The sequence below is a fragment of the Triturus cristatus genome, chromosome 6, assembly GCF_964204655.1.
Source record: "Triturus cristatus chromosome 6, aTriCri1.1, whole genome shotgun sequence".
NCBI classification, from domain to species: domain Eukaryota; kingdom Metazoa; phylum Chordata; class Amphibia; order Caudata; family Salamandridae; genus Triturus; species Triturus cristatus.
In genome coordinates, this window is record NC_140589.1 from 1,899,324,521 (window position 1) to 1,899,347,800 (window position 23,280).

A 23,280-nucleotide genomic window follows, 5' to 3' on the forward strand; every position below is an offset into this window, starting at 1 on the left:
AGTCAGCATGTAGACATCTCTCCTGTCTGTAAACTTCACAGCAAGAAGCTCCTGGCAACGCAACGCACTGCACTGTCCCCGCACAAGCTTTTGACAAACAAGTTCTTTCGGAAAACCTTTACGGTTACAGCGGACTGTGCCACAAGCAAAAGTGTCCACTTTGGCCAATTCCCTGAACAACCGTACACCAGTGTAGAAGTTATCTACATATAAATGGTGGCCTTTGTTAAAAAATCCTCTACCAAGTTCCCAAACAATTTTCTCAGTCACTCCAAAAGTGGACGGACAACCAGGGAGGTTAAACCTAGATTCCTTACCGGTGTACACCCTGAAATTAGAGACATATCCAGTCCTACTGTCACACAGCATATACAGCTTTATTCCATAGCGTGCCCTCTTACTAGGAATGTATTGCCTAAAAACCAAGCGGCCCTTGAACAACACCAAAGACTCATCCACTGCAATTTCTCTACCAGGGGCATAAATCTCAGAAAATCGATCAACAAAGTGATCAAGGACAGGCCTAATCTTAAAAAGACGGTCACAATCAGGGTGATCTCGTGGCAACGCTAAACCATTATCTACAAAGTGCATCATCCGAAGCAGAAGCAAATACCTGTCACGAGTCATGACTGCCGGAAAAATAGACGTTGCCATCAAGGGACTGCTAGACCAATATGAAGCCAATGATGGCTTCCTTAGCAAGCCCATCAAAAAAGTTAAACCCAAGAACTTCTTCATCTCTTCAACATTTGTGGGAGTCCACCGGGTAGCTCTAGAGTGTGGCTTAAGACTGGCACTGTTGTCCCTCAAAAACTGTTCGGCATACAAATTAGTCTGCTCAACAATCTCTGCCAAAAACACATCGTCCATAAACAACTGAAAAAAATTTACAGGCAAAAAGTTCTCGGTATTCACTCTAGACCCTGGAACACCAGTAAACTCAGGAAATTCCGGCTGCACCATGCCAGGGGCAACCCAGAGGTCATCAGTTTCAACGGGAAGACTTGCAGCCCCAGCCTGCAGCCCAGATGTCTCTTGCCGCACTACACCAACGGAAAGGCTTGCAGCCCCGATGCCTCTTGCCGCACTACACCAACGGGAAGCCTTGCAGTCCCAGCCTGCAGCCCAGATGTCTCTTGCCGCACTACACCAACGGGAAGCCTTGCAGCCGCAGGCTGCAGCCCAGATGCCTCTTGCCGCACTATCGGCACATCAGTCTCCTCCTCTAACACAGGCACTTCATCCGCACTAAGAGTATCTTCATCATCCGATGACCCCATACGGAGAGAAAACTCACTGCCAGAATCGTCCCCTGCCCCCTCTCCCTCAGAAGCAGAGTCAGTCTCTGACCCAATATCAGAGGAAGACTCAAACAGCAAACCAACAACCTGCTGAGCAGTCATCCTGCGGCTAGCCATTATACCTACTAAGATAGAAGACTGCACAAACAAGTCAACAACAACCAACAATGTGCAAACCAAGTAAGTAAAGAAATGTGTACCTTATATCAATAAGATCAATGTACTCAAAAACTATACAATCCAAAATCAAAAGAGACAGCTGCACTCACCAGAAACAAACTCTGCAGTGACACAGCAAAGACCAACGATATCAAACTAGAAAGAAGAAAAAAAAACAAATTACTCACAAGACAACAAAATACACATCGTGCACCAATGCAAAAAGTTTTTGAAACTCAAAAACCAAACATACTGCTATTATTACACCATTTGCAAAAAAAAACAGGCAGAGAAATCAAACACATTTGCATTGTACAAAAAAACAGTCTCTTACCAAACTACACAAACAGCAAAACCACCAGAACCAAAACGTCACCGTGAACAGAAGAAAAGCCTTCACCTAGAACAAAAAAGTAAACAAAAAAAACATTACAATTGGAAATCACAAAAAATATAACAATAAACATTATAACATGCCATGTCACTACCCAAATGGTCAATCGGTTTGTGTGCCAGGTCAGGCAGAAAACAGCAGGAAAAAAAAGGCTATTCAGTCCCGGGGCAGGTGAGCCAAATACATATAACAAATTGCACCCTGGAAGCGAGGGGTCACTTCTATTTCTAATTGAACTAATTCCCTGGTGTCTAGTGGGCTTTTCTGCCCCCAATGGGAGCAGAAACGGCAAAAAAATAAAACCGATCTGCCCACAGAGGGGGCAGAAAAGTCTTCAAAACATTTAGGGGCCCAAGGAAGCGACCCTTGCCCAAGGGGTCGCTTCCTACAATAACATTTATATCCCTGGTGTCTAGTGGGCTTTTCTGCCCCCCCCCCCCTAGGAGCAGAAACGGACAGAAAGACGACCAATCTGCCCCCAGGGGGGGCAGAAAAGTATTCTAAATAATTAGGCCGCAAAGGAAGCGACCCTTGCCCAAGGGGTCGCTTCCTACATAAAGAAAAAGACATCCCTGGTGTCTAGTGGGCTTTTCTGCCCCCCCTGGGGGCAGAAACGGGCAGAAAGACGACCGATCTGCCCCTAGGGGGGGCAGAAAAGTCTTCTAATCACTTTACCACCCTAGGAAGCGACCCTTGCCCAAGGGGTCGCTTCCTACATAACGAAATAGACATCCCTGGTGTCTAGTGGGCTTTTCTGCCCCCCCTAGGGGCAGAAACGGGCAGAAAGAAGACCGATCTGCCCCCAGGGGGGGCAGAAAAGTCTTCAAATTATTGGGCCCCCCAAGGAAGCGACCCTTGCCTAAGGGGTCGCTTCCTACATAGTAAAAACGACATCCCTGGTGTCTAGTGGGCTTTTCTGCCCCCCCCTGGGGGCAGAAACGCGCAGAAAGCGGACCGATCTGCCCCCAGGGGGGGCAGAAAAGACTTCTAAAAATGTTGCCCCCAAGGAAGCGACCCTTGCCTAAGGGGTCGCTTCCTACATAGTAAAAACGACATCCCTGGTGTCTAGTGGGCTTTTCTGCCCCCCCTGGGGGCAGAAACGCGCAGAAAGCGGACCGATCTGCCCCCAGGGGGGGCAGAAAAGACTTCGCCAAATTTTTATCCCCAAGGAAGCGACCCTTGCCTAAGGGGTCGCTTCCCAAATTCGAAATACCAAATCCCTGGTGTCTAGTGGGGCATCCCTACTCCACGATCGCGACGCTGTGTGCGATCGTGGAGCAGGAATGCCCTGTATTGAGACATCGGGGGAGAGGAAATACTCTTTCCTCTCCCCCGATGCCTCAATACTACAGATTTCACCGCCGCGGCCCCCACCGGACTACAAACACCTACCTCTGCTCCCTTGGACGCGCTGGAAGAAATGGATTCCAGCGCGTCCAACGCTTCCTGATGACGCCGGCGCGCGCTGTGCGCGCTGACGTCATCAGAAAGCGTGGGGGGGCTCGGGGGGGCTCGGGGGTGGCAGCGGAAGCTCTTCCGCTGCCACCCCCGTAAAGGGGGTGAAGATCGCTGCACAAGGGGGGGAGCGCCAGCGCTTCCCCCGGGGGCTGTCCTCATGACGGAACGGTTCCGTCATGAGCACAGCCCAACCGATGCTCATGACGGAACCGTTCCGTCATGAGCATCGAAGGGGTTAAGATTAAGGGTTGCCACAATGGATCCTGGAGGGGGGCTTTAATGTATCGTCCCCCCGGACCCAAAGGCGACTTTTCAGATAAATTATTGGAACTGTTAGCTCCTCATGTTTTGGCATCAGACAATTTTCTTTTGATTGGGGACTTTAACTGTCATGTTGATATACTGTCTGATTCCGATGCAGAGAGGCTGATTTCCAGTATGAGTATCCTAGGTTTCACCCAACTGGTGCACGGACCCACACACACTGCTGGTCATACGCTTGACCTTCTCTTTACTAATCGGCCTGAGATAATTGTACTACCTCCTGTTCCACTACTATGGACCGATCACTATCTTTTAAAAATGTTAATTCCAAATATGTTAATAAAAAAGCCCCTGAAAAGCGATTTCTCCCTACGAAGACCTTGGCGCAAAGTTACTTTGCCTCTTTTTCTAGAACATTTCCCCTGTGGCCTAATTAGCCCTGATCTAGATGTAAATCAGACACTACGCATTTTTGAAGAGGCAGTTTCAACTGTACTGGATATAATTGTTCCTCCGGTACAGGTAAAGACCAAGATAAGAACTTCTCCGTGGTATACTGACCAACTCAGAGTTACAAAGACCATTTGTCATACAGCGGAACGCAAATGGCGTAAGAGTAAACGTTTTGATGACCGTGCTATTTATAAAGAAGCTCACCACCGCTATATGACGGAAATCAAAGCGGCAAAAAAAAAATTCCTAACCGACCGGATAAATAAGGCAGGCAGTTCTACTAAGGAGCTCTACCAGGTCCTAAAGGAATTTACAACCCCTAGAAACCAGTCGTCTGCACCTGTCTCGCAACATTGGGTGGACTCCCTTTCCAACTTCTTCGAAGAAAAGATTTTAACAATTCACCGATCTTTGTCTTTTCATGATAATAGTTCGGATCCAGCTAACGAGCCTGATGCCTTCACTGCCCCCTCTCATCTTTTCGATGAATTCACTAATGTTGACTCTAAATTAGATCTCAGGGCCTTGCAAAAGATAAAGTAGGGTTCTCCCAGTGATTTGATCTCCCCGAAGACATTTTTAACAATTGCTCCCGCACTGGTAGACAACATTACAGATCTCATTAATAAATCACTTGCAGAAGCTGTTTTTGCTTCAAGCTGTGAAGCCCATTTTGAAAAAGCCTATGGCTGATCCTAAACTTCTCTCCAATTACCGTCCAATTTCTTTACTCCCCTATCTTGGGAAAGTATTGGAATCCCTTGTTAATCAGCAACTTGTTGTCCATCTGGAGAGTCACAATCTACTGGACCCTTCACAGTCTGGTTTCAGAGCCGCTCACAACACTGAGACGGCATTGGTCGAGGTCACAGACAACATCAGACGGGCTCTGGACAGGCACTAATCAGTTATTCTCGTACTCCTCGACCTGTCGGCTGCATTTGACACCATCTCTAACAGCATCTTAGAACATTGGCTGTGGAAGATTGGTGTCAGTGGTAAGGCCCTGAAATGGTTCAGAAGTTATCTTTCTGACCGTAAAACCATTGTCCAGACGGGATCCAGTATCTCCTCCACAAGACCTGCTACGATGGGAGTACCACAAGGCTCCATCTTGAGTCCTACCCTTTTTAACCTGTACATGACCCCATTGGCCCTAGTGATTAGAGCCTACGGATTTGATGTCATATCGTATGCTGATGACACTCAGATCATAGTCACACTGGGTCCTGACCCGAATGAAACCATGGTGTGTTTTAAAAACTGTATGTCCCACGTCAACAGGTGGATGAAAAGTAACCATCTTCAACTGAACGGTACTAAATCTGAGATCATGCTTTTTGGGAAAGCGCATGAATACTGGTCGCCTGACTGGTGGCCTTCCGACCTCGGCACCTGTCCTGTCCCCAAAGAGGTGGTCCGTAATCTGGGCTTTCACATGGACAATCAACTGTCCATGAGGGCCCAGGTTAATCATATCATTAGTTCATGCTTCGGAATAATGCGCACCCTGCGGAAAGTTTTTTAATGGATCCCCTTGGAAGCAAGAAAACCTTTGATCCAGGGTCTTATTACCAACCGAATTGACTATGGTAACGCTCTTCTGCAGTCCATTAATGTGACCTTTTTAAACAAATTGCAGACTCTACAAAATATTTCGGCTAAATTGATCTTGAATCTGCATTATCAAACGTCTTCTGCCCCATGTCTCAGAGTTCTACACTGGCTCCCAGTGAGAAATCGTATTCTTTTTATGGTCTTATGCCTTACGCATAAGTATCGCTATGGGAAAAGTCCACAATACTGGTCCAAAAAACTTTGCTGGTACAAGCCCCAGAAGGCACTTAGGTCCAGTACCAAGTCTTTTCTTACTCCCTTTAGAATATAAACAACTAGACAAGGTGGTAGATCTTTTTCGTATCTAGCCCCGGCTTCCTGGAATAAACTGCCTGTGGACCTGCGATCCATCCCCATCCACAGTTGTTTTCGTAATCAGCTGAAAACATGGCTTTTTGATCAGTAACTCTCATCTGTCACTCCGCAACAGAGCTGCTGCAAGCGCCATGAGACTCTCCGGAGTGATATGCTTTGCGCTATAAAAATGCCTCTGACTGGACTTGACTTGAATTGTCTGCCTGCTGCAGAGCTTCAGTCCTCCGGTCAGCGACTCCTCTTTGTCCTTTTCTTGTCTGTGTCCATTGAATCTGAGGTTAGGGTCAAGAGATGACACCTATATATTAAAGTTAGGGGTGTTAAATGGGGAGACGGGTAGTAGCCAACAGCCTACCTACCTTTAGGGTATCTACACCTTCTAAGCGATTACTTCCTGTGGAAATGGACACTACCCTGACTCTAATTGAATAATATTCCTTCAAGCCAAGATGGAGGGAAATGAGAAATGGAGTACACATCTCCTGCCCCACCTTAAATGTGGTGCTGGCTGAATGGGGACCCACCTGCTCTCCCACCAAATGTGGAGCAGGAAAGGAGAGTGGCATCTTCCATTAGCTGGAGCTGCCCGGGTTGCATTTCAAAGTCAGCATCGCCTTTGAAGCTTCCCTCCTGGGAAGGCCATCCTATCCTGGGGGAGGTATGAAGCACCTCTGCCCAGAGGAGCCTTTGTTCCTGGCCTCTGAGAGCACTGGCCCTCACCACATGAGGTCAGAAACATGTCTGGTGGTGGCAGCCTGGCTAAGACTAGTCAGACACCACACCAGTGCTTGGGAGGATTTCAGACAGCTCTCTAAAGGGTTGCTTCTGTGCTTTTATCAATAAATCCAACACATTCATCAGTGGGTATTTATTAAGACAAGACGTATGGTACCAAACATCTTAGGGTAAAGTGAAGCCATCATGGAGCTAGAAAACTTGTAATGACCAGAATCTACCCATGTATTCTCGATTGCTTCCCAATTCTCTTAAAATATCCAAGAATGGACTTGATATTGTAAGTTCATATCTGCTCCTGCAGATATGTACACACATGGGATATAGTGCACCCTGACTTGGGGGCGCATCAAGACATGCAGCCTGCAATGGCAGTGTGCATGGTCTTGGTGAGAGGTCTCTGGGGTGGCACAATTGGTGCTGCAGCCCCAGTGGACACTCTTCGGTCCCATTGCCCTAGGTACCACGGGTACCATTTGCTAGGGACTTATAGGGGTTGCTGAAGATGTGCCAATTGTGGTACAGTTTTAGGCAACGAACACTGGTACAGAGAACCTGGTTAGCAGGGACCTAGTATACCTCAGTCAAAATTGGATCAAACCCCAGGCAAAAAGTAGGGGTTACTGCAACAAGACCCCTGTTTCTCACTGTAACAAAATACAATTGGTGGCATCATAGCAAAGTATATGACATGGCACCTCACCCTTAGCGTCACCAAATAAAAGCACAATACAAACCCTGAATATGATATCTCTGAAATGACAAAATAAGGCCTGTAATTTGCTATTAGAGCAGTTAATTTTTTTTTTAATTTAAATGTTCTCATTCAAAGAACAAACTTTTTGTTGTGGAATTTTCAGACTGCACTGCAGGAATAGCATGCTTAAGCACGATTCCCGAGGTATGCTAACGTGCAGCAGAGATCCTAGTTCTCTGTTCGACCTCCTGCAGATTTGCAAACCCCATGGAATGTAGGACAAGGAACAAGAACCCGGAAAGAGTTTGCAAATGCTTGACTAGAGCCCATGAACATCAGAAACATTTTTAAAGAACCCCAGAAATTCATTGAAAAAGAAAAAAGTTTAAAGTGACGTCATGATTTGCGTTTGGTTACAAGATCTTAATATATGTTTTTAACATTACTGATGGACCATGGAGGATGGGCTACGGTCCGTCACGGTGGCAGAGATCTTATTGCTTGAAACCCGGACAGACAGTAGTTCATCCTGCATGGAGATGACCGCTGACCAGCGGGCAGCTCTGTATGTTGAAGGAACAACAGTTCCTTCACTATACAAAAAGTTTGTTAGCCAGCTGTTGGTTTTGATGTGCATCCACCAAACATATAATATTGTTGTTCAAACACAATGTAGTTATTGAAGAAAAAAATAACCCCCTGTTTGAAATAAGGGTCTCTAGTTGGCAATGGTTTGCACCTTTGTCCAAATAGGCACCCTTCCTTCTTGTTAGAATAAGGGGAATGCACTCCGAAAATAACCCCTACTCACCCCCTTGGTAGCTTGGCACAAGCAGTCCGGCTTATCTCACGAGGCAGTGTGTGAATCATTTGCATATAACCAACAGTTATACAGTGATAACACTACACAAAAACATCACACCAGTTTTAGAAAAATTACCAATATTTATCTGTGCAACCAAGACCACAATGATATGAGACCAACATATAGTAATCAAAAAATAGGCAGTTTGCAAGTATGACTTAAAAATTCAGTTCCTTGAAGTCGGTAGCTCCATTAGGTGTTACAGCGGTGCTGAAAATAACAGAATTTAACAGTTCTGGCCAACCGCATCGGTGCAAATCGGTGTTCATGTCAGCAGACTTGTAAATAGTACCTTTGGTTCCAGCCGGTTGTGGTTGCAGTGTGAAGCGTAGCAGTGCCCTCAAGTCGCGGTGCATGCAATGGCTCGGTGACAGTCGTCCAGCACCGTCGGTGAGACCATGGTTACAGTGCGGAGTGAGGCGGTGCTCGTCGCGGTGCGAACAGGTCACAGTGCAAGCGACAGTGCTGGTTGAGGTGAGCTGGTGTCAGTCGGCCCAGACTGCGGTGTGGGGCGGGGCAGTGTATCGTGTAACTTACGAGTGGTGCCCCCAAACCACGTTGCGGCGACGGCTGTAGTGGGCAGCGACGTCGGTGAGACCAGGGCTGCACAGTGAAGCGAGGTGGTGCAGAGTGGTGCCCCCAGGTCACGGTGCAAGCAGCAGCTCGGTGGCAGAGGCAGTTGTGGGTGAGATCAGTGTTGCAGTGTGAAGTGCGGCAGTGCCCTCTGTGGTGGCTTCATGACATCCACAGCAGTGTCGGTGACGGTGTCTGCTGCTTTCCCCCTCTGTGGCAACTGAAACTGTGGTTCCAGAGGCGGTACCCAGAGTAAAGACCATTCAGTCCAGTCCTACTCAGCAAAGGGGCAGTACTTCTCCTAGCAGTTCTTCCAGCTCTTCTTCTTGGCAGGTTCCTTGATCCAGGAAACACAAGGAGATGATGGACGGAGTGCTGAACAATGCAAACACTCACCCCCAGTCACAGATCTGGGCTGAATCCATCATCGTTCTTTAGCTCACTTTGCCACCCCAGTTCAGACACAGCTATATGTAAATCAGTCTTGACCCTGTGCCTCATGGGAACAGTCCAGACCGAACTGCCAAGCCATGTCTTCCCTGGACCGGAAACAAGCATCCTGGGAGTAAAGGAGCTGTTGGGGTAAGGCAGTGTCTTCCCCTCTGACTCAGAATCCAGATCAGTCTCTTGAGGGAGATTATCTTAGTCCTGAAGAAGGAACTGTCCCAGAGGAGCTTGAGCCTGATCAGGTTGAGTTCTTGGGGACACGGGGCCCTTCCAGGGCAGATCTGAGCCAGGAGCAGCTGAGCTGCCCTTCTCTTGAACCCCTCAGACAACAAGCTGTTGCTGAGGCTGCTTGGAGTGCTAGTGGGTCCCATAGGATTTACTGGAATGATGGACTCCTTTACTCAGAGAGTAGAGACACCAAGCCTGGTGCAGCCAGGAGGTTGGTTATACCTCTGAAGTTTAGGGGCTTCCTATTGACACTAGCACATGACATCCCATTAGCAGGTCACCTAGGCCAAAACAAGACGTGGGACAGAATTGTCCCTCACTTTCATTGGCCTCACGTGTGAAGACACCAAGGAGTTTTGTCGCTCCTGTGTCACCTGTCATGCCAGTGGTAAGGCAGGTGGTATAACAAAGCCCCCCCTGATATCACTACCTGTGGTGGGGGCTCCCTTTGAGAGGGTTGTGATTGATATAGTTGGTCTCATGGATCCTCAGACTGCTTCTTGGCACAGATTTATATTGGTGGTGGTGGACCATGCCACTAGGTATCCAGAAGCAATTCCCCTTAGGACCACCACAGCTCCTGTGGTGGCAAGGGCCCTCCTGGGAATCTTTTCCAGAGTGGGTTTCCCTAAGGAGGTAGTTTCAGACAGAGGTGCAATGTTCATGTCTAGTTTCTTAACTGCTATGTGGAAGGAGTGTGGAGTAAATTACAAATTTACCACCCCTTATCACCCACAATGCAATGGGTTAGTTGAAAGGTTCAACAAAGCCCTAAAGGGCATGATTAGAGGTCTCCCAGAAAAGCTGAGGGCAGATGGGACATACTTTTGTCCTGCCTTCTCTTTGCCTACAGAGAGGTTCCACAGAAGGGGGTTGGCTACAGCCCATTTGAACTTGTGTTTGGACATCCAGTTAGGGGTCCATTGTGTCTAGTGACGGAGGGATGGGAGTTACCTCTCAAACACCCTAAACAGGATATTGTGGACTATGTACTTGGTCTCCACTCCAGGATGGCTGAGTACATTAAGAAGGCAACTAAAAACCTTGAGGCTAGCCAGGAATTGCAAAATGCCTGGCATGACCAAAAGACTGTGTTGACTGTTTATCAGCCAGGACAGAAAGTATGGGTGATGGAGCATGTGCCCCCAGCAGCCCTCCAAGACAAGTGGAGTGGCCCTCATACCATAATTGAGCAGAAGGAGAGGCTACCTATCTGGTGGACCTAGGAACCCCCAGGAGCCCCCATGGGGTATTCCATGTCAACAGGCTCAAACCATATGTTGACAGGGCAGACATGGGCTTGCTCATGGCTACTGATGATGGACAGGAGGAAGAGAGTGATCCACTCCTTGACCTGCTCTCACAGAACCCTGACAATGGTTCAGTAGATGGTTTAGCCTTGACAGGCAGCCTCACTGACCAGCAGCAAGCTGATTGCAGAAAAGTTCTACAATAGTTTAGACATGTGTTCACTGTCTCCAAGTCAGACTACCTGGTGCACTCATGAAGTGGACATTGGGGACAGTCTGTATGTTAAAAATAAGATTTACAGGCAACCTCACCATGTCAGGGACTGCATCACGACTGAAGCCCAGAAGATGTTGGATTTGGGAATGATTGAACCCTCTGATAGCCCTTGGGCTAGTCCAGTAGTCTTTTTACCTAAACCTCACACCCAGAATGGTAAGAGAGAGATGAGGTTTTGTGTCGACTACAGGGGTCTCAATGCAGTCACTAGGACTGATGCTCATCCAATTCCTAGGGCAGATGAGCTTATAGATACTTTCGGCTCAGCCAAGTTTCTGAGCACATTTGACCTGACAGCTGGCTACTGGCAAATCAGATTAGCTGAGGATGCAAAGCCAAAAACATCATTTTCAGCCCCTAGTGGGCACTACCAATTTGTGGTGATGCCCTTTGGTCTGAAGAATGCACCTGCCACTTTTCAAAGGTTGGTGAACAAAGTCCTTACAGACCTGGAAGCCAATAGTGCAGCATATCTAGATGATATTGCTGTCTTTAGCTCCACCTGGGAGGATCACCTGGTACACCTTAGAAATGTTTTGGAGGCCCTACAAAAAGCAGGCCTCACTATCAAGGCCACCAAGTGCCAGATAGGGCAGACTCAAGTTGTATACCTGGGCCACCTGGTAGGTGGAGCTCAGGTTCAACCATTGCAGAGCAAAATCTAGACCATCAAGGACTGGGTTGCTACAACTACCCAGACTCAGGTCAGAGCTTTCTTGGGCCTGACTGGGTACTATAGGAGGTTTGTCAAAGGATATGGATCCATAGTGACCCCTTTGAACGACTTAACCTCCAAAGTTCAGCGGACAGTTAGCTGTCAAAAGGCATTTGATGACCTGAGGCAGGCTATGTGCACTGCTCCCATTCTGCAAAGTCCTATCTACTCCAAAGTATTCATTGTCGAACCAGATGCATCTGAGTTTGGGGTAGGGTCTGTGTTATCACAATTGAATGATGAGGGTCAGGATCAGCCAGTAGCTTTTATTAGCAGAATGCTGACCCCCAGAGAGAAACGATGGTCAGCTAATTGAGAGGGAAGCCTTTGCTGTGGTTTGGGCTCTGACTCTGAAGAAGCTGAGGCCATACTTGTTTGGCACTCACTTCCTTGTTCAGACAAACCATAAGCCCCTCTTATGACTAAAACAGATGAAAGGTGAAAACCCCAAACTTTTGAGGTGGTCCATTACCTTACAGGGGATGGACTATACAGTGGATCATAGACCTGGGAGTAACCATGCCAAAGCAGATGGACTCTCCAGATATTTCCACTTAGAACATGAAGACTCAACTGGTCAAGGTTAATTTAATGTCCTGACGTTTGGGGGGTTGTGTAGGAGAGTAGGATCTGCTTCTTATAGTCATCCCCACTTTTTGCTGATGTTTCACTCTGGATGGGATCCTGCTATTCAGGACCCCAGCCTAGCTGCTTTCTCTTATAAACTGATTGCATGTACTTTAGGGTCACTCCAGATTGGATTCTGGGGTACCCTTCTAAGTCCCTAGTATATAGTATACTATATACCCAGGGCATAGGTACCCCAGAGACCTTGCAGGGGCTGCAGCATGTATTATGCCACCCCTGAGAGGCAACTCAAATTGACACAACAGGTCTGCTACTGCAGCCTGTGTAAGGTGGTGCATGCACCCTTTACTTAGATATAGGTTCACTATATCTACCTTATCAGTGCATATATATACCTATCAGTCACCCCTATGGTAGGCCTTATCAATCCTGAAGGCAGAGTGTTGGGTTTTATGTGAGAGGGTGCCCATGCATGAGCAGGGCCCCTCTGCAGCCTTCGGAATCTATTCTCTGGGGTTGTTCTGTGATGTAGCCATGCTATATACTCTTAAGTGCTCAAACGAACAATGCTAAATGCTAACTTTAAAACGGCTGCACATAAAACTATTGTGTTTGGTGTCAAACACCTTGGAATCATACCTCCACGCCAGTAACTGGTGTGGGAGGTATGATTCCACCCTCCTAGAGTGAGAAATATGACAGCACCGGCACACCCGGTACCAGCTTTCTCAACACTGGCATCACAAGATGGATGCTGCCAGTCACAGACATGAGTCTGCCCTCCTGCTGCTGGATGAAACTCCGGCAGGGGAAGGCTGGACAATAGGTTTCCTGTCACAGGAAGGTGTAACCACCTCCCAGACAGGCTTTAGCGTATTGGGGCTTGGTGGGTGCACTCCAAGAGTGCTTTGATGGCTGTACTGGGGTCACATTGGGTGTCCCTGTGCATAGTCCAGCTCAAACCGGCTGCAGGGGCTATCAGCCCCTGCTCTGGCGTGAAACATGACAAAGGATATGGGTGTAGCCACCCCGCTGTCCTGACTCCCCCATAGTTGGGTCCCCAGAGTTTGTCCCACCCCTTCCTTGGGTATAAAGTAGGAACCCCTGGCTACAGGACTTTAGATTTACCTGGACGAAACTCTGCTACAGAAACCAAGTACTTCAACAATCTACACTGCGCTAGATGACTGAAGAATCTCCCTTGGAGTAAAGGAGTTACTCCCCTGCTAAGCAGGCACCAAAGACACATCTGACCGGTTTGCAACTCCAAAGCTCCTGAGGACTCTGAAGACTTTTGCAACACAGGAGGTGGGTTTCCAAGATTACCCGAGGTCGACTAGTGTGCTCAGCAATCCTGAGACCCATATCTCTCGTGGGGACCGTGCAACCCAAACCCCTGGGCACCGCATCCATTTGCAGAAGCATCTGCTTTCCGGCGACCCCTGAAGCTGTGCTCTGGCTACTTGTCGTCCAGACCCCGGGCAGTGATTCCATTGAAGACTACCGGCCTACACTCCACGAGTGTTCCGTGGGCTGGTGTTTTGTGATTCCTCTCCAGGTCCCTTTGCGATCCCTGGTCCTTCGACCTGTGGGCCCCTGAGAAGCGAAATGTAACTTTCAATGGGCTTTCCTGGTTGTTCCAGATGTGCTCTGACTCTCCCATCAGTTTGGGTGTCCCCAGGACTTTGCTGGTCCTCACCTTACCATCTTTTCTCTGACCTCGTGGGTTGCAGTTGCCAAGGCTTGTTGGTGTTCAATCCGGACACTGACCCCCCAGCACTCAACATCCTCTGTGGGACGGCTCGTCTGCAGACTTTGGTCATCATAGACATCTCCTGGTCCCCGTGACTGCAGAGTCAAGCTTCACCTCTTCTCACCTGAAATACCCGACATCGGTGGGTATTCGTCTGTCGTGCCCCTGGTCACTGGCAAGTGACCCAGACTCTGTCCCCGCTGCTTTCAGTTTCTTCTCAGCTTTGATCCAGGCTTGGATCACACCGGACACTTTTCCTCTTCACAGCAGCAGCACTTTGCAGCATCTCGCCATTAAAAACGACGAAGATTCCCAACACCATTTGACACCTATGCACCCGGCTTCGCTGGGTTAGGTAACACAAGTACTCCGGTGCTCATATGGGTGCTGGCCTTAGAACCTTCTAAGTCTGAAAGGGTTTGCTCAAAGTCCTCTCCTAAGTGTCCTTATTCTTTAAAATTCCAACCGCGTCTTTCCCATAGGATTGTACGGAGCTCGCGGCTGTGTTATCACACTGAACGTGTCCCCCGTGGGTCTCCTGTGTCACTACCTTGGGTGGTTCCTTGGGGTCCCAGCAATTCTACGTGCTCTAGGCACTGTGTCTAGTCAAGTCGTGGTTGTTATGCCACTTTCTTAATATATGGTTTGGTCTCCCCCTGGGGCCTACTGTGTATTGTGCTATTTACTGTCGTTCTAGTACTGTAATATTGTGTGCCCTGTTCTCTAATCTCATAAAGAGGTTAGTAGAAATAATAAATACATATATTTTATATATATACCTTGTGTGGTTCTCCTTTCATTTGGCCATTCAGGAGGTTATAGACTGGTCAAACAAGCTGCTTTACATTCCTTCAAGACTTAGCCTGAAGGCTGCTCTCCATAGCTACTACTAGGATAGCTTTCAATTAACCTAATCATCAATAAGGGTTGTTTGGACTGGTACAAGGTGCCCACTATAACTAGTGGACAGCATATACCAGGCCAACTTCTCACACTTAGCAGTTAATCAATTATGCAAATCATGGAAACATCAATCTTTAGTCCAATTTACAATAAGAGCACTTAGACTTTAACACTGAACAGTAGTGAGAAAGTGCGCAGAGACACTAAACCAGCAAAAACCGCATAAAAACCGGGAGGCCAGAAAGCAAAAAGACTGGGAAAACACGTCAAAAGATGCCAGGTCTGACAACCCCGCACCCCCAAACACCATGGGTGTGGGGTTCCATATATGTGTGTGTATGTGTTTTTTTTTCTATTTTCTTTTCCATTGTCACTCCCAACCAGGCTACACAGGGAGGATGTGTTTTTGTTGTCAATATAAATGCTGCAGTTCAAGTCAACAGAACCAGTGTTGGGCGCCAGCCTTTTGACTTTGGCAATTCTCGATTTGTTCTGTCTTAATTTTGCAAAACATTATAGTTGGGGAGCTGCCAGGCCCTTTCCAATCTACAAAACGAGTAAAGGAAAAAAAACTAAAATGTGAATGACGCAACACACTTATGGATGACGTCTGACTGAAAACTATTAGAAGTAACTGTTTTACACAAATTTGGTAAGATCAAACTAATACCCAACCTAAAAAAGACAATTGATCTGGTGGTGGCTGCCATCATTTTGCCTTTGCTAATGCTTTTTTGTAATGTTTTTGTAAGTCTTTATAACAAATGGTGCAGATGGTTGAAAGGTTAGCAAAATAGAGAGGCTTGCAAAACAAATAGAGTCTTATAAAGACAGATGGGCTGGGTTGGAAAAACAGATTGATAAAGATAACCCTTCTGATAGAGCTAGATAGATAAACTTGAAAAGATAGATACGTTGATAGAAGGATAATTTACAAAGAAAGATAGAATTCAAAAAGATTGATAAATTTGCCAAGGTAGAAGTTGCATGGAAAGAATGACAGTAGATAGATAGGTTGATAGACCGGTAGATAGGTTTATAGACAGGTAGACACATACATAGGACAGGTAGATAGACTGGTAGATCGACATACAGAGATAGACAGGGTTGCAAAGACAGACCACACAGCACAGATTAAATTAGTAAAGTATAATTAAATACCTATATAAGCACAGCAAAGAAGAGCACTGAAAGTAAATTAAAAAGACCTTCAAGCAGGACATACAGACTAAGTTGGCTTACAAGCATAGCTGTAGACCTCAATTAAAATACATACAGGAGTGCAATTATAAATGCATTTCATTGCATGCTGTCACTTAACTGCCAAATAACCACAGATACTAAGGAAGTTAAGTGAGGGGTTTTATTTATGAGTTTGATTTATAAGCCAGTTGACCACTTAGTATGGACGACTTAAGTTCAATTTGATTATATAGAGTAAAAATAAAACAAAAAGGTCTTTAACTCGTCTATTTTTCTTTTCTAGGTCCTGGCGGAGTCCTCGGCCCGTTTTCTTGATGCCCTCGGAAAAGAAAAGATAGCCAGGGTAAGTCACTCTTCTTTCTAATGCTAGGTATAAGAGAGGATAGGCTGGTTCCCAGAGAGCTAAACACCCGTGATCCTGATATAGCCAATGTGAGACCGGCCTCGTGGCGTGGGCCCTCCCGACCAGCAAGTTACCCTACAACCACGCCGCACCTCGTGGACACGGCCTTCCGGCTCCCGTGGTCCAACATCCCGAGGGCCGACCAGATCCCCAACACGCATGCCCGGCCGAGGGAGAGAGGAACCCCCCAAGCCAGACCGAGAGGTGCCGACCCGGTCACACCTCTGGTCTCTTCCCCGAGGGAGGTTTCGATCGACCACCAGGCCCCCGGTGAGCGGGAGCCTCGCCTGCTGGGCGTCTGGAGTCCCTCCCAGACCCACCTGAACAGATCAAGGGGCCGAGCGACAGGAAACCCCATCACACCGCCCCCCAGGCACCAGACCCCTCTCCGCGAGGACTCCGGACTTCAAAGAGGAGGGGGAGTATAACAAGGGGTGCTGACGGGACGGGGGCAGAGAAGACCTGGACTGACGAGAGCCTGCTGACTTGGTCGCGGCTCGATCGCTCCCCGAACAGAAGAACGCTACCCGAACTCTGAACCACCTGAGCCCTGTGGACGCTGTCGCGGCTTCCCGAACTCTGAACCATCTGAGCCCTGCTGACGCTGTCACGGCTCCCCGAACTCTGAACCATCTGAGCCCTGCTGACGCTGTTGCGGCTCCCCGAACTCTGAACCATCTGAGCCCTGCTGACGCCGTCGCGGCTCCCCGAACTCTGAACCATCTGAGCCCTGCTGACGCCGTCGCGGCTCCCCGAACTACGAACCTCCGGTGCCTGCTGAGTGACTCGCGGCCCGCTCCTCCAAGAGAATCGGCAGAGATTGCCGAGAGAAGCAACATCCCCTCAGCTCGAGGATTGAGAGCTGTGCGCCGGATACCTCGCAGAGACACTGATTCAAAGACTGTCCCGCTACCCCTTTTCCCCTCTTCACGAGATCACTGCCGCTTGTGGCATTAATTCTGCACCTGCCTGCCGGATCATAAAGATCCCTGACAACCACCGATAAAAGCATATTATCTTATCACGAATTACTGTGTGGTGTCTCTCTATCCGAAGAAGAGTGTAAGTGCAGCGTGTGCGATCCTAGGTACGAGACCCTTCCAGGAAGGGCCTCCCTGCTCTCGCTCGGCCTATCTCTGGGTAAGGTGGGCCTCCGGGTGGTCGGGAACGCATTCCGCAGCCTCCCCGGGGAACGCCTTCCAACATTTGGTGGCAGGCGACGGGATCCGAGCCAACACCTAGAGATCGTGCAGTAGACGGCTTACCCACTACCAAGAAGAATGGAAGGAGAAACTTCCCTAGGTGCCGCAGGCACCAACCCGAGCACGGCATTCCAAAAGGACCAGTTAGAATCTTATACGCACCGAGAACTGAAACAATTTTGCAAAGACTTTGGAATCGCTACCACCGGACTAAGCACGAAAGAGGACTTCCAGGGGGCATTAAAAACCTGGGTCGAGGCGGAAACTCCTCGGACACAAACAGAAGGAGAGCCTCCCAACGAACCACAAAGCACCCTGGGGAGGAACGGCGCCCCCGAGGGGGGCCTATCCCCAGAGGAACTAGCGGACCGAGAAAGAGGTCGCAACCACGAACTAGAACTAGCAAAATTAAAAATCGAAGGAGAGCTAAAACTAGCTGAAAAAAAACTGGCGGTGGAACAATTACGCCTACAAGGAGAACTAGAGGAAAAGAAATGACAGAGAGAACACGAAGAGAAAAAACTCCAACTAGAGCACGAACGTAGCCTAAAAGAAATCGAGCTCAAGGCTAAGAAGGCGGAGGCCCGACCCTCGGAAACCCAACCCATCTCCTCCACCGTGGAACCAAAGGTCCACATCCCCAAGGATGTGGTGAAAGAATATTATAAGAACGACGATATTCAGCAATGGTTCAAGGCCTACGAAGTCGCCATGACCTCCCACCGAGTCCCGCAGAAAGACTGTGGGGCTGGGCTGTGGGGCCGATTCCTGAGCGAGGGGAGAGATACCCTGCTGGACCTGCCCTCCACGGTGATGAACTCCTACAGTCACATGAAAGAGGCCCTAGTAGCCAGATATGGGCTCACCCCTGAAATGTATCGGCAACGATTTAGAGACTGCAAAAAGATACCCGGTACCACCTGGGTGGAGTACGTGAACTTTTACAGCCGGGCCTTGGACGGTTGGATCAAGGGCAGCAAGGTCTCCACCTTTGAGGAGCTATTCGACCTGATCGCTTGGGAACACTTGGCCGCTAATTGCTTCGTAGAGCTGCGCCAGCACCTCCTGGACAGCAAACTCACAGACCCTCGAAAACTGGCCGTCGAGGCTGACCGGTGGGTGAACACCCGGACCTCCCGGGGACCCGTGGGAGACTACGGTCGCCACAGTCAAGGACCCCCCCGCCAGAGGGGCGGAGGGAATCAAGGCCGGCAAAGGGAGCTCCCGGGGGGATCCCCGCTCAGCCCTCCCAGAGAACAATCTCCGCCCTTTCCAGCTCCACCTCCAGCCAGCACCGGGCCACCAGGGAGGCCGGGGCCCCGAGTGAGGATCACCTGTTTCCGCTGCCAACAGACCGGACACTATGCCAGCGACCCTCAATGTCCCCTGTACCAGCGGACCGCCACAACAACCCCGCCGGCTCGACAGATGGCCTCCATAGCCCTGGGGGAAGAGATGGAAGACTCCGAAGAATGGGAACCAGCCGCCATGGCCTTGGTCTCCCTAGGGGACTGGGAGATGGTCCCCGGAACGTCCCTGCCCGCCAACACGAAGAAGTACCGACAGCAGGTAATGGTCAACGGTCACCGCATTGAGGGCCTCCGGGACATGGGGGTGAGTGTCACGGCGGTTCATTGTCACCTGGTCTCCGAAGATCAGATCCTGCCTGGCGCATTTTGCCCCGTCATATCATCAGACAATTCTGAGAGCCTCTGCCGGATGGCCCTAGTCCCCTTCGAATGGGGGGGAGTCACTGGCCAGTTAAAGGTGGCAGTCCGAACCTCCCAGCCCGTGGACTGCCTCCTGGGCAACGACCTTGAGAATTCCCCGTGGGGACAAGTGGAACGAAGAGCCCACCTCGAGATGATGGGCCTACCCGAGTGGGTATGCGCCACCACGCGCTCAATGACTCTCCGGGCGCCTTCCTCCGAGGGGGGAGAGGCCATGCCGCTGAACACCACCACCATCCCCGAGATGCAGAATACACCACCAGAGGCCAACGACCCCCTTCTGGACGAACCGACCGCTCCCGACGAAGGATCAGTGCCTTCCGACCCCGAAACCCTGACCAAACTCGAGGACTTGCCAGAACTGGCCCAGTGGCCCTGCGAAGGGGGCCCCTCCCGTGAAGAGTTCTGCCGAGAACAATCCACCTGCCCGTCCCTCATTGGACCCCGACAACAGGCCGAGGCACAAGCAGCAGGCAACCAGACTGGCACCCACTGGGTATACTGGGAGGACGGCCTCCTGTACAGCGAACAGAAGTCGGCCGAGTTGGGATCGGCCCGGGTACTAGTGGTACCCCTACGCTTCCGAAGTCTCCTCCTGGGCCTGGCCCATGATGTACCGCTGGCCGGACACTTAGGCCAAGATAAGACCTACCAACGGCTCGTCACCCACATCTATTGGCCCAAGATGCGAGCAAATGTGGAGGCCCACTGCAAGTCCTGCCCCACGTGCCAGGCCAGCGGAAAGAGTGGGGGCAAGCGCAAGGCTCTGCTACAGCCCTTCCCCGTCGTCAGTACCCCTTTTGAGCGGGTAGGAATCGACATTGTGGGACCGCTGGATCCCAAGACCGCCCAGGGCCACCGGTTCATCCTCGTCCTGGTGGATCATGCCACCCGTTACCCCGAAGCCATCCCTCTCCGCACCGTGACGGCCCCCGTGGTAGGCCGAGCCTTGATGGGGATCTTCTCTCCCGCATGGGGTTCCCCCGCGAAGTCGTGAGTGACCGGGGTACGAACTTTATCTCCCGATATATGAAGTCCCTCTGGCAGCAGTGCGGAGTATCGTACAAATTCACCACCCCGTACCACCCCCAAGGAAACGGCCTCGTCGAGCGCTTTAACAAAACACTGAAAGGAATGATCATGGGCCTCGAGGAACCCCTACGCCGGAGGTGGGACGTCCTCCTCCCATGTCTCCTGTTCGCCTACCGGGAGGTTCCCCAAAAATCCCTGGGATTCAGCCCATTCGAACTACTATATGGACATCCCGTCCGAGGACCCCTGAGCCTGGTCAAGGAGGGGTGGGAAACAACCCCCCGGGGGACCCCTCCGGATGTGTTCCGATACATCTTGGCGCTCCGCAACCAGACCCGGAAATTCAGAGAACTCGCAGAAGCGAACCTCGAGGCTAGTCAAGAAGAAATGAAGCGCTGGTAGGACCAGAATGCCACGCTGGTCGAGTTTCAGCCGGGCCAACAAGTCTGGGTCATGGCCCCGGTGACACCCTGCGCTCTCCAAGATAAATGAACTGGGCCCTTCAAGGTGGTCGAGCGGAAGAGCCAGGTCACCTATCTCGTCGATGTGCAGTCCCCGCGGAACCCCCTCCGGGTTCTCCACGTGAACCGCCTCAAACCTCAATTTGTATGGACCGAATTGAGTTTACTCCTGGCCACCAACGATGGGGCCGAAGAGGACACCGAGCCCCTTCCAGACCCCCTGGGGGCGAAAGAGACCGATGGGTCTGTGGAGGGAGTCAGACTGTCAACCGCCCTCACAGCCCAACAGTCCGACGACTGCCGCCAGCTACTAGGGCAGTTCGCGGACCTCTTCTCCCTGACCCCTGGGGTCACCAACTGGTGTGTCCACGACGTGAACACCGGCGACAGCCCGCCAGTGAGACATCGGGCCTACCGGGTCCCTGATCGGGTCCGAACCTGCATCCAGACCGAGGTGGCGAAGATGCTAGACCTCGGGGTGATTGAACCCTCCGACAGCCCCTGGGCCAGCCCGGTAGTCCTGGTTCCGAAAGCGACTACCCCGGGTGTTGCCCCTGAGCTGAGGTTTTGCGTGGACTACCGAGGACTCAATGCGGTCACCCGAGCGGACGCTCACCCTATCCCCCGTGCCGACGAGCTCATTGACCGCCTTGGGGCCGCTCGCTACCTCAGCACCTTCGACCTGACTAGTGGATACTGGCAGATTGCCCTCACCGAGGGAGCCAAGGAGCGCTCCGCCTTCTCCACCCCGGATGGGCACTACCGCTTTAGGGTGATGCCGTTTGGAATGAAGAATGCCCCGGCCACCTTCCAGCGGCTGGTGAACAGGGTCCTGTCCGGACTAGAGGGGTTCAGCGCAGCATACCTCGACGACATCGCGGTCTTCAGCTCCCAATGGACCGAGCACCTCCAGCACCTCCGTCAAGTCCTGCTGGCTGTGCGCCGGGCCGGCCTCACCATCAAAGCCAGTAAGTGTCAAATTGGGCACGGCTCTGTAACATATCTGGGGCACCAGGTGGGAAGTGGGCAGGTCGCCCCTCTCCAGCCGAAGATCGACGCCATCTTGTCCTGGGAACCCCCCGCAACCCAAACGGAAGTCCGGGCCTTCCTGGGCCTCACCGGCTACTACCGAAGGTTTATTAAGAACTATGGCAGCATCGCAGGCCCCCTCACAGAACTAACCTCCAAAAAACACCCCAAGAAAGTACACTGGACTCCCTCCTGCCAGAAGGCGTTCGACACCGTAAAGGCCGCCATGTGCGCGGCCCCAGTGCTCAAAGCACCTCACTACACCCAGGAGTTTGTGGTCCAGACGGACGCCTCGGAACACGGCATCGGGGCAGTCCTCTCCCAGTTCGACGACAAAGGCATAGATCGGCCCATAGCCTTCATCAGCCGAAGGTTGCTGCCCCGGGAACAGCGGTGGAGCACAATTGAAAGAGAGACCTTCGCAGTGGTCTGGGCCCTCAAAAAGCTACGGCCCTACCTGTTCGGAACACACTTCCGAGTGCAAACAGATCATCGACCCCTGCGGTGGTTGATGCAGATGCGAGGAGAAAACCCCAAGCTGCTACGCTGGTCCATCTCCCTCCAAGGGATGGATTTCACTGTGGAACATCGCCCCGGGACGGACCACGCCAACGCGGACGGCCTGTCCCGATTCTTCCGCTTCAGCGAGGAGAACCCCCAAGTGGATGGGTAGTTCTCCCCGCCTTTTAGCTGGGGGGGGGGCACGTGTGAGACCGGCCTCGTGGCGTGGGCCATCCCGACCAGCAAGTTACCCTACAACCACGCCGCACCTCGTGGACACGGCCTTACGGCTCCCGTGGGCCAACATCCCGAGGGCCGACCAGATCCCCAACACGCATGCCCGGCCGAGGGAGAGAGGAACCCCCAAGCCAGACCGAGAGGCACCGACCCGGTCACACCTCTGGTCTCTTCCCCGAGGGAGGTTTCGATCGACCACCAGGCCCCCGGTGAGCGGGCGCCTCGCCTGCTGGGCGTCTGGAGTCCCTCCCAGACCCACCTGAACAGATCAAGGGGCCGAGCGACAGGAAACCCCATCACACCGCCCCCCAGGCACCAGACCCCTCTCCGCGAGGACTCCGGACTTCAAAGAGGAGGGGGAGTATAACAAGGGGTGCTGACGGGACGGGGGCAGAGAAGACCTGGACTGACGAGAGCCTGCTGACTTGGTCGCGGCTCGATCGCTCCCCGAACAGAAGAACGCTACCCGAACTCTGAACCACCTGAG